Raw genomic sequence first — 11315 nt, forward strand, 5'->3', positions numbered from 1 at the left:
TTGAGACTTCACATTAACAATGAATGGAGGTAAAGAAGGAAAGGAACTCAAGGAACCAGAAAGTGTGTGAATGAGGTAGCATTTGAACCCCTGATCTCATTTGGATTTCATGGTAACTCCCTGTGTGTGAGGACCCTCAGAGGGACTGAGCTTGTGAAAGACCCAGAACTAGTAAGAGGGAAGAAACTAGCATATCTTGAGCTAATTTTACGTGCCAGGTGCTTTACAAATAGAACATTTATTGGGGTGGCTAATTAAGAAATAGCTTCAGTGCTGTTCTCAAAACTGCCCTTCGGACTAGCTCTGTTGGTTTTCTCATCTCTGACAGATAATCTTGCATAAATACCAGAGCTTTTGGGTCACTCATGTCTCTTTTTCCAGTATTAAAAATCTGGTTGATATTGAACTTTCAATCTGTCATCAGATTCAAATCTTCTCCCCTCCCTGCTCTTAGAATTCCCAGGTGAGCAAGGGTAGAGAAGGTCTGTTTCTAAATTATTCTCCCAAGTTCTCCACCCCCAACTCTCACCATCAGGTGTCATGGAAAACTCACCACTTGCACACTACCCTCTTGGAAAGGATATTTTATGCCTGAATCTGTCTATAAAGTGTCCTGGACTACAATTACTCCTTATAAGTTTTATTAATGAGAGTAAAATGACTCATCTTGAATTATATTGGAGTATTTTCAGTTTTTGTTTTTAAATAAGATGTAACAGGTTTCATTAAATTGCCTGAGGTCACAGCAAGGGATATCCCTAGGACTTGAAATCATGTATTTGGTATCCAGAGTCCGAGCTCTTCTCATTGCGCTATAAAGCTTCTCTGTGAGTATAAACACAAATAAATTTAAAAAGTTTCACACTTTTAATTTAGCATTTTCTCTCATCCAAGTTTGAGTTATTAGATCAACACTTTTAGAATAAGTAATACCATTGTTATAACAAAAAGTGATTTATAAATAAATAAATGTCTATTAAAGAGAATCTAATAAATATTAAATAATAAAGGTGAAATAAATAGATTTATATGATTTTCTCTATTTAAGGGTAATATTTTTTAAATAAAACCTGGTTTGCTAAAGAAGATCAGAATATGGATTGAGGGCTTTTAAAGTTTTGAATGTTTGGACATGTTGAGGGCAATCTAGTAGTTCTCATACAAAAATAAAAACCTGTGATAATTCCTGGAAGGAATATTGGTTACTGAGGCATTCTTACAGCAATTCAGAAATGTTAGAACACATCATATGCACATGCTCGTATTTGAAGAACATGAAGTGTGGCTGGGAGGTAGGAAAAACAGGGTGGAAGTAGAGGTGGCTTAGTGGTTTGACTATTGCCAATTCACACCCTTCTCATAAAACCTCCAAGATTTTATTTCAGTTCCTTGTCTGACATAAAATGAGACATTGTGTTACCTGTAAGAGAGGTGTTACAAGTAAAAGTGAAGGATGAATCAGTGCTTCTCAAAACCATTTCCTCAGGATTGTTTGAAATCAGAGGAAAGATATTTAAAATGTAATGAAAATACTGAAAAAATCCATGTTCAGAAGATTTCTGTCCTTAAGGACATGGAGGTTAAGCAAGTTGCTTTCTAGCCCCTCATGTCTCCACTGTTTTCCTCAGTCTCACCCTTTTTGGTCCAACATTTAAAACTGTTTCAGAGGCTAATAATAAGGGGTGAGAGTGAAGGTGGTAGTGACCTATTAAATTATCCTGACCTGTTTTAGAGTTTGGGGCATGAGTAATGTCCCAAACCATGTACTCACTTACCTGTAGTATTTACTAGGTATAATATTTATGTTAGAAGTGTTTCTTACAGCATTAACTTTCCCTTGGCAAGCTAAGAGGAAATCAATGGCTATGTGATTATTTGTGACAACACTGTGTCAATGAAAATTCAATTTACTATCAAGATAAGAAGAAAAATGGAATATTATTCAAGCCAAACTGAGAATTATAACCGGGGAAGCAGATTCTCAGCAAGTTCTGAGAACTGTTCCACCTGTTAGAAGTTGGAAGGCAAAGTCATATACATTTTTGAGACAAAGGATCATACATCAAAATGATATATTTTACATAAAGTTCACCAAGGATACATAGTCCAGGTAAACACATACAAAGAAACAGCAAGTCACCATGATCCCCTACAGAGCTGGGAAAGAACACTATTCTTTTAAGAAGTTACATTGCTAGCATCAGAAGAAAGAAATAAAATTGATTTTTAAGGTTGAGTAGGCTCTTCCATCTTTGAGGAGCTCTGGTTAATGTGTATGGCAGATGCACCCTGCACATTAGGGAGGGAGAAGACCCAAGTAACACAGAGAAAGAATTTTATGTTTAATTTTTTCTTGTCCTGCCTTAGAACATAAATTTTATTTCAACCACTGGATAATAAATTTAACCTAGTTTGTGGAGCTTCCAGAGCAGAAGGTATTCTCATAAGAAGTACCTGAAAGGGGCACAGATACTATTGGGAATATGCATAGTGTTTATATCATCAACTGTAGTGAGCCAGTCATTGTTCCTTTAAAGTAAACAGCTCTGAAGAGAACAGACTGATGATTATAGCTATGATAGCTCCAATATTAGTTCCCATTCCTGGCGTGGTAGGTTTTGTTGACAGGGTTGTGATGACCTGAGAAAAATCATTTTGTTGATGTGGAGTCAAGGCCCACTTTTCACAAGGCTGAAGTTTGGAATGCATTATGTGATTGAAATTTAAGAATGAAAAGGGGTCTGTAAGATGAAACCTACCTTCTGAAATGTTAAAAGGAATAACTATTACATTTTTCTGTCAGCAGAATCAGATAAAAGACGTCTAGTAATGAATTAAATTCAGAATTGTAGCTGTATTAGTCAGGGTCCTCCAGAGACATAGAACCAATAGGATATGAAAGGAGATCTATTATGAGGAACTGGATCATGCAGTTATAGAGGCTAAGGAGGCCCATGATCCAAGAGCTGCAGACCCAGGGCGCCAGTGGTGTAGTTCAGTCCAAGCCCGAAGGCCTGAGAATGGGAGAAGCCAATAGTGTAAATGCCAGCCTGAGGGCAGGAAAACATGAGATGAGATGTCCCAGCTCAGCAGCAATAGGGCAGGAAAAAGGGACAAATGCCTCCTTCTTCCACCTTTTTGTTTTATTCAGGCCCTTAACACATTGGATGATGCCTACCAGTTGGAGAGGCAACTTACTTTACTGAGCCCACCAGCTCAAATACTAATCTCATCTAGAAACACCCTCACAGACAACACACAGAAATAGTTTCACCAGATATCTGGACATTCCCTGATCCAGTCAAGTTGATACATAAAATTAACTACCATAGTAGCTAAGAGACGAATGAGCAAGACAGTTTGTTTTTCCTTAAGTGGCAAAGACCTTAGGGAGTAAAAATATAACAGAATAGAAATAATGGAGAGTAACTTGAAAAACCTTTATTTAGTTAACAGAGGGTGTCAAAGTACAATAGTAATAACCAAGACTAGAAGTAAGCAAAGAAAAATTGTACCAGGGAATCAGAAAATTATATTCTGTTGCCTTGGAAAGAAATAGTCTATGTCTGCAGTAACCAACTTGACCAGTCTTGGGAGGATACTGTTCACCCGTGTAGCTGTCAGTTTACAGACTACTGACGGACTGGACATCCAGTGCTCTAGAGGAAATGGTGTATGTCTTCTTAAGAAACATGAATCTAATGACCGTCTTGGAGTTTTGCTGCTGTTTCAATTGTTAATAGTACATCATAATGTTCTTTCCATCATGGCTCAAGGGCAGCGTTCTCTGATGTCTTTCCCTGAAGACCAGCTTTTCAGGCTTCAGATCATGCAGGGTGACTGTTCTATAATGGAGCTTGAATCTGTTGGCAATAAAGCTGGATATGAGCCCCCTGTATTATTTAATCATATCAGTTTGCAATCGGTAGAATCTGACTTTGGAAATGAAATTCCCAAACACATGGAAAGCCTTATCATTAACTTGGGAGGAGACAACTTGTGGGTCCTGGAGGAAGTTGGTCTTGTTCTGGTCAAGTCTAATTGGTAATACTTTAGGCCTTGAAATTTCAAGGATTTCTGAGAGCTTTGCTCATAATAATTGTAGGATTCCATTGATTCTCTCTACTTTTCCTGATGATTTTGGATGAAAAAAGTGAAGTTTCTGAATAAAAGGTGAACATTTACAGAGTTAAATAATAGCAATACCAGTGAAATATGTGTCTATGTCAATGGAGAGATAACTGAATTTCTTGACTTCCACCACACCCCAGTCAGGAAAATAAAGTCAAGCAATTATTATTATTATTAATATTATTAATAGAAGAAGGAGGAGGACTATTACCACTTTTAGGACAATAGTTCAAGTTATTATTTACTTTTTCTTAGGGTGAATCAAGGAAAGCCCTTGATTCACCCTAAGAAAAAGTAAATAATAACTGGAACACAATCATAGCTCATTGCTTGGGATTTTTGTATAAAATCCATTTGGGGATGTAGGGGCTTCAGGACTTTACCTCCTTTTTACTTCCTACTTTTAGAGTTTTGTAAGGATCATGCCATTGGCAGCTAGGACATGTGTTAGAGATAGCCTCAGCAGTAACCTTATTAAAATTAGGCACCAACGTTATTTTCTAATTATTGACAATTTATCTTCGCCACTGTGTGTGATGTATAAAACATGTTTACTTAACTCTACTTGAAATCTTTCGGCTCCAGAGATCGCTTGAATGCCAAAGTTATCCCCATGAACTATGCATCTTAATCTCTTCCACATTTTTTTCTCTGCATCATTGGTTTGTCTCTGACGGTCAACAATAACCTCTGTAAGCCCCTTCAACATGAATCTTCCTTAAGTGCTTATAGGCACAATTACTCGGGTAAACGACGCTTGCTGATCATGGTGGTCACTGCTATATTTAGTTTTATCTGTTCAGAGGGAGGATGCCCCTGATGGATGACAGTTGGTTTTTGGCGAAGTACCAGAGACATGAGATTGTAGAAGCACCGCACAGAAATTCTCATGTTGCCTGCTGGATGTGGAACTATGCCTCCTCCAGGCTGAGCATCTGCTTCCTTTGGGGTTTCTTAATTGGGAAGAAATCTATTCGTCCCTAAGTCGTATGGTCATGTGCAAAAATTAAATTTCAACTTACATACATGTTTTGTTAGGGTGGTCAATAAAATGCTTTGAGTCATAATAACGTGTTATGGTGAGATAAAATTATCTGGAATTAAAGGAATGGAGCTCCCGACACCATGGGGCTCGGCCCCGCTCACCAATGGCGGAGGGGCCCCAACTTCCCAGTCCCCCTCGCTTCCCACAGTCTCCAGCAGGGGCCCAGCCCAAGCCTCCTCTTTCCCTCGCTTCCCCCTAATTCCCCTTCCGGACGCTGCCCTCAAGTTGAAGCCTCAGCCACCACAACAGACCTCGAGCCCCAGCAGCCGCCCCCACGCAACAGGCCGTGGTCTGCTGGCCTCCCAAGAGCACCAGCCATCCCAACGGAGGCCTCCTGGGGACCTCTGGCCTCCACCTCGGCTGCCCCAGGGCCTCCCGTGGCTGCTTCCCCCTGCCTGGGGCCTGCAGCTGCTTCTGGGAGCAGGCTTCGCTGGAGCCGAGGGCATCTTGGTGCCGCAGCAATCGCCACCACAGCAGAAACATCAGGAGAGGCCAGGGCAGCAGCCATCGGCAGTGCCAGGGGACAAAGCACAGGAAAGGCACCCCACAGTCACTGGTGTTTGAGGGTGACAGCAATTCTAGAATGCTGCATTTCCTTACAAATGTTGTGGGCTCCACTTGTGACGTAAAGGTGAAGAATTGTACCACCTGTGAAAGTATCTTCAAGATGCTGAGCTCAAAGTTCGAACTGGCAGTAGACGCTGTGCACAGAAAGCATCGGAGCCAGCAGGTGGTCTTCATCAGGAAGACATTGTGGACACAATGGTGTTTAAGTCAAGTGATGTCGTGCTTGTCTACTTCCAAAATGTTGACTTCAATTATGCTACTAAAGATCACTGATTCAGCCATTGCCATGAACTCAAAAGTGAGTGGGAAGCACAAAGAGAAGATGCTTCAGTGCTGGGAGAGGGGCACAGCAACAGCGATGACTATGATCTGGAGTCTGACATGGCCAATGGATGGGGCCCCAATGAAATGTTCAAGTTCAATGAGGAGAACTACAGTGTAAAGACCGCCTATGACAGTAGTCTCTCTTCCTGTCCCTTAGAGAAGAACAACTCAGAAGAATTTCATCAGCGGTAGCTCTGTGCAGCCGAGTTGACTTGAAAGACTAAATCGAGCCCCCAGTACTGCCTGCGGATCGCCATGGAGAATGATGAAGGGTGCACCGAGGAGGAGAACAGTGCAGTTCAGCAACGGGGTTCAGGAAGAGAGACCCCCAGCTTGGCATCTAGAGAGGGAAAGTATACCCCTCTACCCCGAGTTCAGGAATGTCCCAGGGGAGGAGTTTGATGCAGTAGCTCTCGTGCCGGCCGGCCTGTCCTTAGCTCTTTGCCACCTCTTGGCCTTCACCATCTTGACAATAGCGGCTCTAGCCCAGGTTCTGAGACACACAGTATCAATGGAGACCCCTCCCACATGTCCCACACAGTGGCCTCTGAGAGGTACCAAGACTCTGTCTTCCCCCAGCAACAGGCCTTCTGGAGAAACTTCTGTTCCACCTGCTCCTGCAGTGGGCCGGATGTACCCCCTGCACTCTCCCAAGTCAGTTGCCCCTGCTCGAGTCTCAGCTTCCTGTCCTGAGCCTCCCATCTGCTCAGCAGTACCGACCTCTTCAGCGTCCATCCCCATGATGTCATCAGTTGGGGATCCTGGAGTAGGCTCCATTTCCCCAGCTTCTCCAAAGATCTCACTGGCCCCCACAGATGTAAAAGAACTCCTGGCCAAGTAACCTGAGAGAACCCTGCAGTTCCAGGAGCTGTCCTGGATAGCTAGGAAAGTCCCTGGCCTTCAGAAAAAAACAGAAACACTTTCAACTGGAAGAACTGAGAAAGTTTGGGGCCCAGTTTAAGTTTCAGCCTAGTAGCTCCCCTGAGACCAGCCTGGATCCTTTCCCTCCCCAGATTCTAAAGAAGGAGGCCAAAGGGAAGGAGAAGGAGGTCTTTTGGCTTCAGACTCCATGGGGGCTGTTTCTTCCTTTTAGAATCCATATCGCTTAAGGAGGACGAACTACCCCTGCCACCAGCAGGAGGCACCGAGGGGCGGGGTCAGCCCCTCTGCCTTGCCCGAGCCAAAGAGATGACAAGGATGAGGTAGGTCCCTGTTGCTGAACAAGTGAAGAAGTCAACACTGAACCCTAAGGCCAAGGAGTTCAACCCCACTAAGCCCCTGCTGTCTGTTAATAAATCAACCAGTACTCCAACTTCTCCTGGGCCCCGGACTCATTCAACTCTCTCCATCCCGGTGCTGACAGCACGTTAGAGTGGGCTATAAAGCCCCCAGTACATTTCCTACATATCTCAGATACACATGGGACCAGCTGTTCAGGCACCTCGGGACAGAAATTCTGTGTCCAACTCAATGCCTGGACAGCAGGACAAGTACCAGGGAGCAAAAGGCTCCCTGCCCTCCCAGCACTCGGACAAATACCAGACAGCTTCAGCCCCTCTGATGATGCAGGCCGCCGCCACCGCTTCTGCCCCACCTCTGGTGGCTGCCACATCTTATTCTTCCTACATCCCCTACAACCCACAGCAGTTCCCAGGCCAGCCCACCATGATGCAGCCCATAGCCCCTTACCCCTCACAGACAGTGTTTGCCCCCATGCTTCAAAGCAACCCATGCATGCTGACGTCAGGGAGCCATCCCCAGGCCATTGTGTCACCCTTCACCACTCAGTACACTTCTGCAGAGCAGCCCACCCTCCAAGCCCTTTATGCCACTGTTCACCAGTCCTATCTGCACCATGCCATGTAGCTCCATGCGCACTAGCCGCAACCAGCCACCATGCCTATTGGGAGCCAACTGCAGTCCCAGAATGTGGACCCTGGTCCCATCCAGCACCAGGTGGGGCAGGCCCCACACCTGGGCAGTGTATAGCAATAGCAGAACCTGTACCACCCAGGGGTCCTGACAAGTACACCACCTTCTCTGCCACCTGGACCTTCTGCCCAGTCCCGTCAAAGCAGCTTCCCCCACCCAGCCGCTGTGTATTCCATCCATGCCCACCAGCAGCTGCCCCATGGTGTCACCAATATGGCCCATGTTACCCACGCCCATGTCCAAGCTGGAATCATAACAGCCCAGCCTCCTCACCCTGGGGCTCCCCACCTGCCCCAGATGATGATGCTGCACCTACCCCAGAGCTATGGAGGCTCCCCTCAAGGTGCAATGCCCCAGAGTGGGGTGCCTGCATTCTCAGCTTCCATACCCTCACCCTATCTCTACATCGGACACTCCCAAGGTGAGCAGCCTGGCCAGGTGCCTGGATGTCCGGGAGGAGCTGATGACAGGATTCATGAGTTCTCATTAGCTGGAGGAATTTGGCTGATGCACTGCAGGTAGGGCAGGATGCATGGGCTCTGGGTGGGGAGTGAGGGGTCTTGGAGGCAGGGCTGTTGCACAGGGCGCCTGCCGACCTGCACCTGTCTGTGATGTAGGGTGAGCAGAAGCCACAGTTGCTGCCACCAGGGGCTTGCTCCTGGCTCTGTTCTTTGCTTCCTTCCATCCTCCCTCAGTTGTGATCCAACAGCCCCCATCCCTGCTGCCTCCTCAGCTCTCAGTGACCCCAGCTGTCTCCTGACTTAGCCAAGGTAAGGTCAGCACAGCAGACAACGTCAGGCTGGGATGTGGGGGGCTGAGCTGGGCACATGAGGAAGAGCTCTGGTTCACTGGGAAACGGCGATTGATCTGTGCTTCTGACAGCCCCATGAGACACCTTGAAGAGGCCGGACCTATCAACACTCCCCCCACACCCCACACTGGACGGCATTGGATGGAGGGACAGCTGCTTGGGTTCTAATGTGCCTGCTCTTTTCTCTTTCCCCTCCAACCAGTTCAATCTCATCCCTCCCGGCAGCTCCTCCTCCAACCCCCATGGAACTGACGATTGTCCTGGCTGTGAGCTGAGACCTCCATGAGTGGAGGGAAGAGTGATCTATGTCTCTTCCCCCAGCAGCTCGGAGCAGTCCCAGCCCCCCAGCCCCTTAGCTCCACCTTGGGGAGCTGTGGAATTCCTGCCAAGCGCCTTGAATGGGAAGGGCCTCAAAGTGGGCAGGGCCAGGGTCCAGCAGGGGTGGGGGGTTTCTGCTCTGCTCCTGCCCATCCCCACCCCATCTTGCTCTCCTATCCTCTCATCTATCCCTCCACTGGAGGTGGGAGATCTTTTATTTTCTATTATTTATAACCTCAGACTTGGGCCCCCTGTTCTTTCTTCCCCATTAACTTGAGTGATCTGTGTGAGAGACACAGGTGACCCACCAGGTTGGTTGGATAAAGACTTTTACTTTTTATTACATAAAAATATTTTTTTAAATTAAAAAAAATGAAATTTTAAACTAATGTGAGATGCCCTCATGCGCTGTGGAGGGAAAAGGGTATCTGGAAAGGGTCAAAGCAGAACCTGGTGTACAACACTTTCATGGTCTCACGTGTGACAACCCCACAGATGCTCAACAGTAATCCTATGAGAGATTTTTAAGTGATGATAAAAATGCTGCATTACCAGGTGAATTCAGAGGCCAGAAAAATATTGGTGTCACCTCATTTGCACCCATAGCTGGCAAAGATTACATAAATGATTATCTACTTGAATACATTTCCTCCTTTTACTTTCAAGTCTCCAAGAAAAATCTTTGGTTGACTCGGTACATTATTTATCAGTAATTAAGGTTTACTATTTACAGTGTCTCCCCAACTTGTGTTCTTTTAAAAATGTGACATAATTGTGGTGCTGCACTGTTCCATTTTCTAAGGGGTAGCTAATAAGTTTATAGTTCCTTCAGTTTAACACGACACAAATTAGAAAGTGGGCCATACTTCTTGAATTTTTTCCTAGAATTTCTTCTTATAATGAATTTTGAATTGTCCTTTTCCTGGCAGAGTTCACTTGGGTTTCCAAGGTATTTTCAAACCCAGCTTATGGGACTTCAGCATGAGGGTCCCTATAAAGCCATCAAGTATGAGGGGAATGCTCAACTAATGACTAATGTACATTCATGGGAGAGCTCTTTTCCTACTGGGGAGGAAAGCAGTTATCTCTTGGCCTTGGTTTTAGTCATCATTGCTATAACAACCCAAAATATTTCTACTCAATAACAATTTCCAAAGGCAAGAGAGAAAATGTGTTGCTAAGGAGACGGCTGACACACAGAGGAAGGAGGGCTTTACAGCGTCTGTGACCATGCAGCTACGGTTTCTCATGCCTCTAGCTCTTGGCCCACAGGGACTCACAAAAGCCTCTCCATGAGACTGCAGTGACACAAAGATACTGGTAGATCCCTCATGGTCCTCAGATCATATTTCATGCCAATTCATCTCAATCCAGGAGATTTGATATTTATCTTGAATAAATTCCTTGGTGGCAAACCCAGAAGGAACAGAGAGCTCAGTTTTACAATTGTACTTCATATGTGGGAGATCATTTAATCACAGCCATAATGTAGTTGTGAATGTGGAAGCGATAGGGTGGTGGAAAGTGGACTTAGCTAAGAACCTGAAGAGCTGTATACCTGGTGTCACTGTACCTTGAAAAATCATGGTGGTCTTCCATATTCATCAGAACTCTTTTAAACAGAGCTCAAAGATATAATTACTGATGTCTTCTCCTTTTTAAAAAATAATTGCACTTTAAATATCAATTAACATATCTTTTATTATTTCCATAATAAGGAAACCTAAAATTCTTAACAGCAATTGAAAACTGCAATGGTCTACCCACTAGCAAAGTCAAATTACACTGCAAAGGGAAAATTTGCCCAGGATCTGCTCACCAGGTGAGAAATGTGAGAAAGAGGTAAAGAGAAGGTCTCTCAGGGGTGGAGAAGTTCAGGTGGAATGTCTACCTGAGGTGGCCACAAGTAGCAAATCTAAAAATCACAATCTTGAAGAGAAACTAAAGATTATAGATAAGTTGTTCCAAGTTTTCAGACTAATGACAAAGGCAAAGCAAAAGAGGGAGACATTCACTGAGAGCAAGGATATCTACAGCGTACAATGCTGAGCTGAAACTGTGCGCAAGGAACAGCGATTGAGGAGCATACCCACGTGTCTGGTCGTATTATACAGACCAGGAGGGTGGCTGGCAGCACTGTGCACAGACAGGAATGAACAGTGAGCTGCTCTAACATTTAGCTTAAGC

At 44.8% G+C, this 11315-nt stretch overlaps 1 pseudogene; it reads left to right on the plus strand.

Annotated features, from left to right (window-relative positions):
- Positions 1-5239: 5239 nt before the first annotated feature.
- Positions 5240-9062, plus strand: LOC114902372 (annotated as a pseudogene).
- Positions 9063-11315: the final 2253 nt, after the last annotated feature.

Source organism: Monodon monoceros, unplaced genomic scaffold, assembly GCF_005190385.1.
Source record: "Monodon monoceros isolate NGI ecotype Baffin Bay Population unplaced genomic scaffold, NGI_Narwhal_1 Super_Scaffold_20, whole genome shotgun sequence".
Lineage (NCBI taxonomy): Eukaryota > Metazoa > Chordata > Mammalia > Artiodactyla > Monodontidae > Monodon > Monodon monoceros.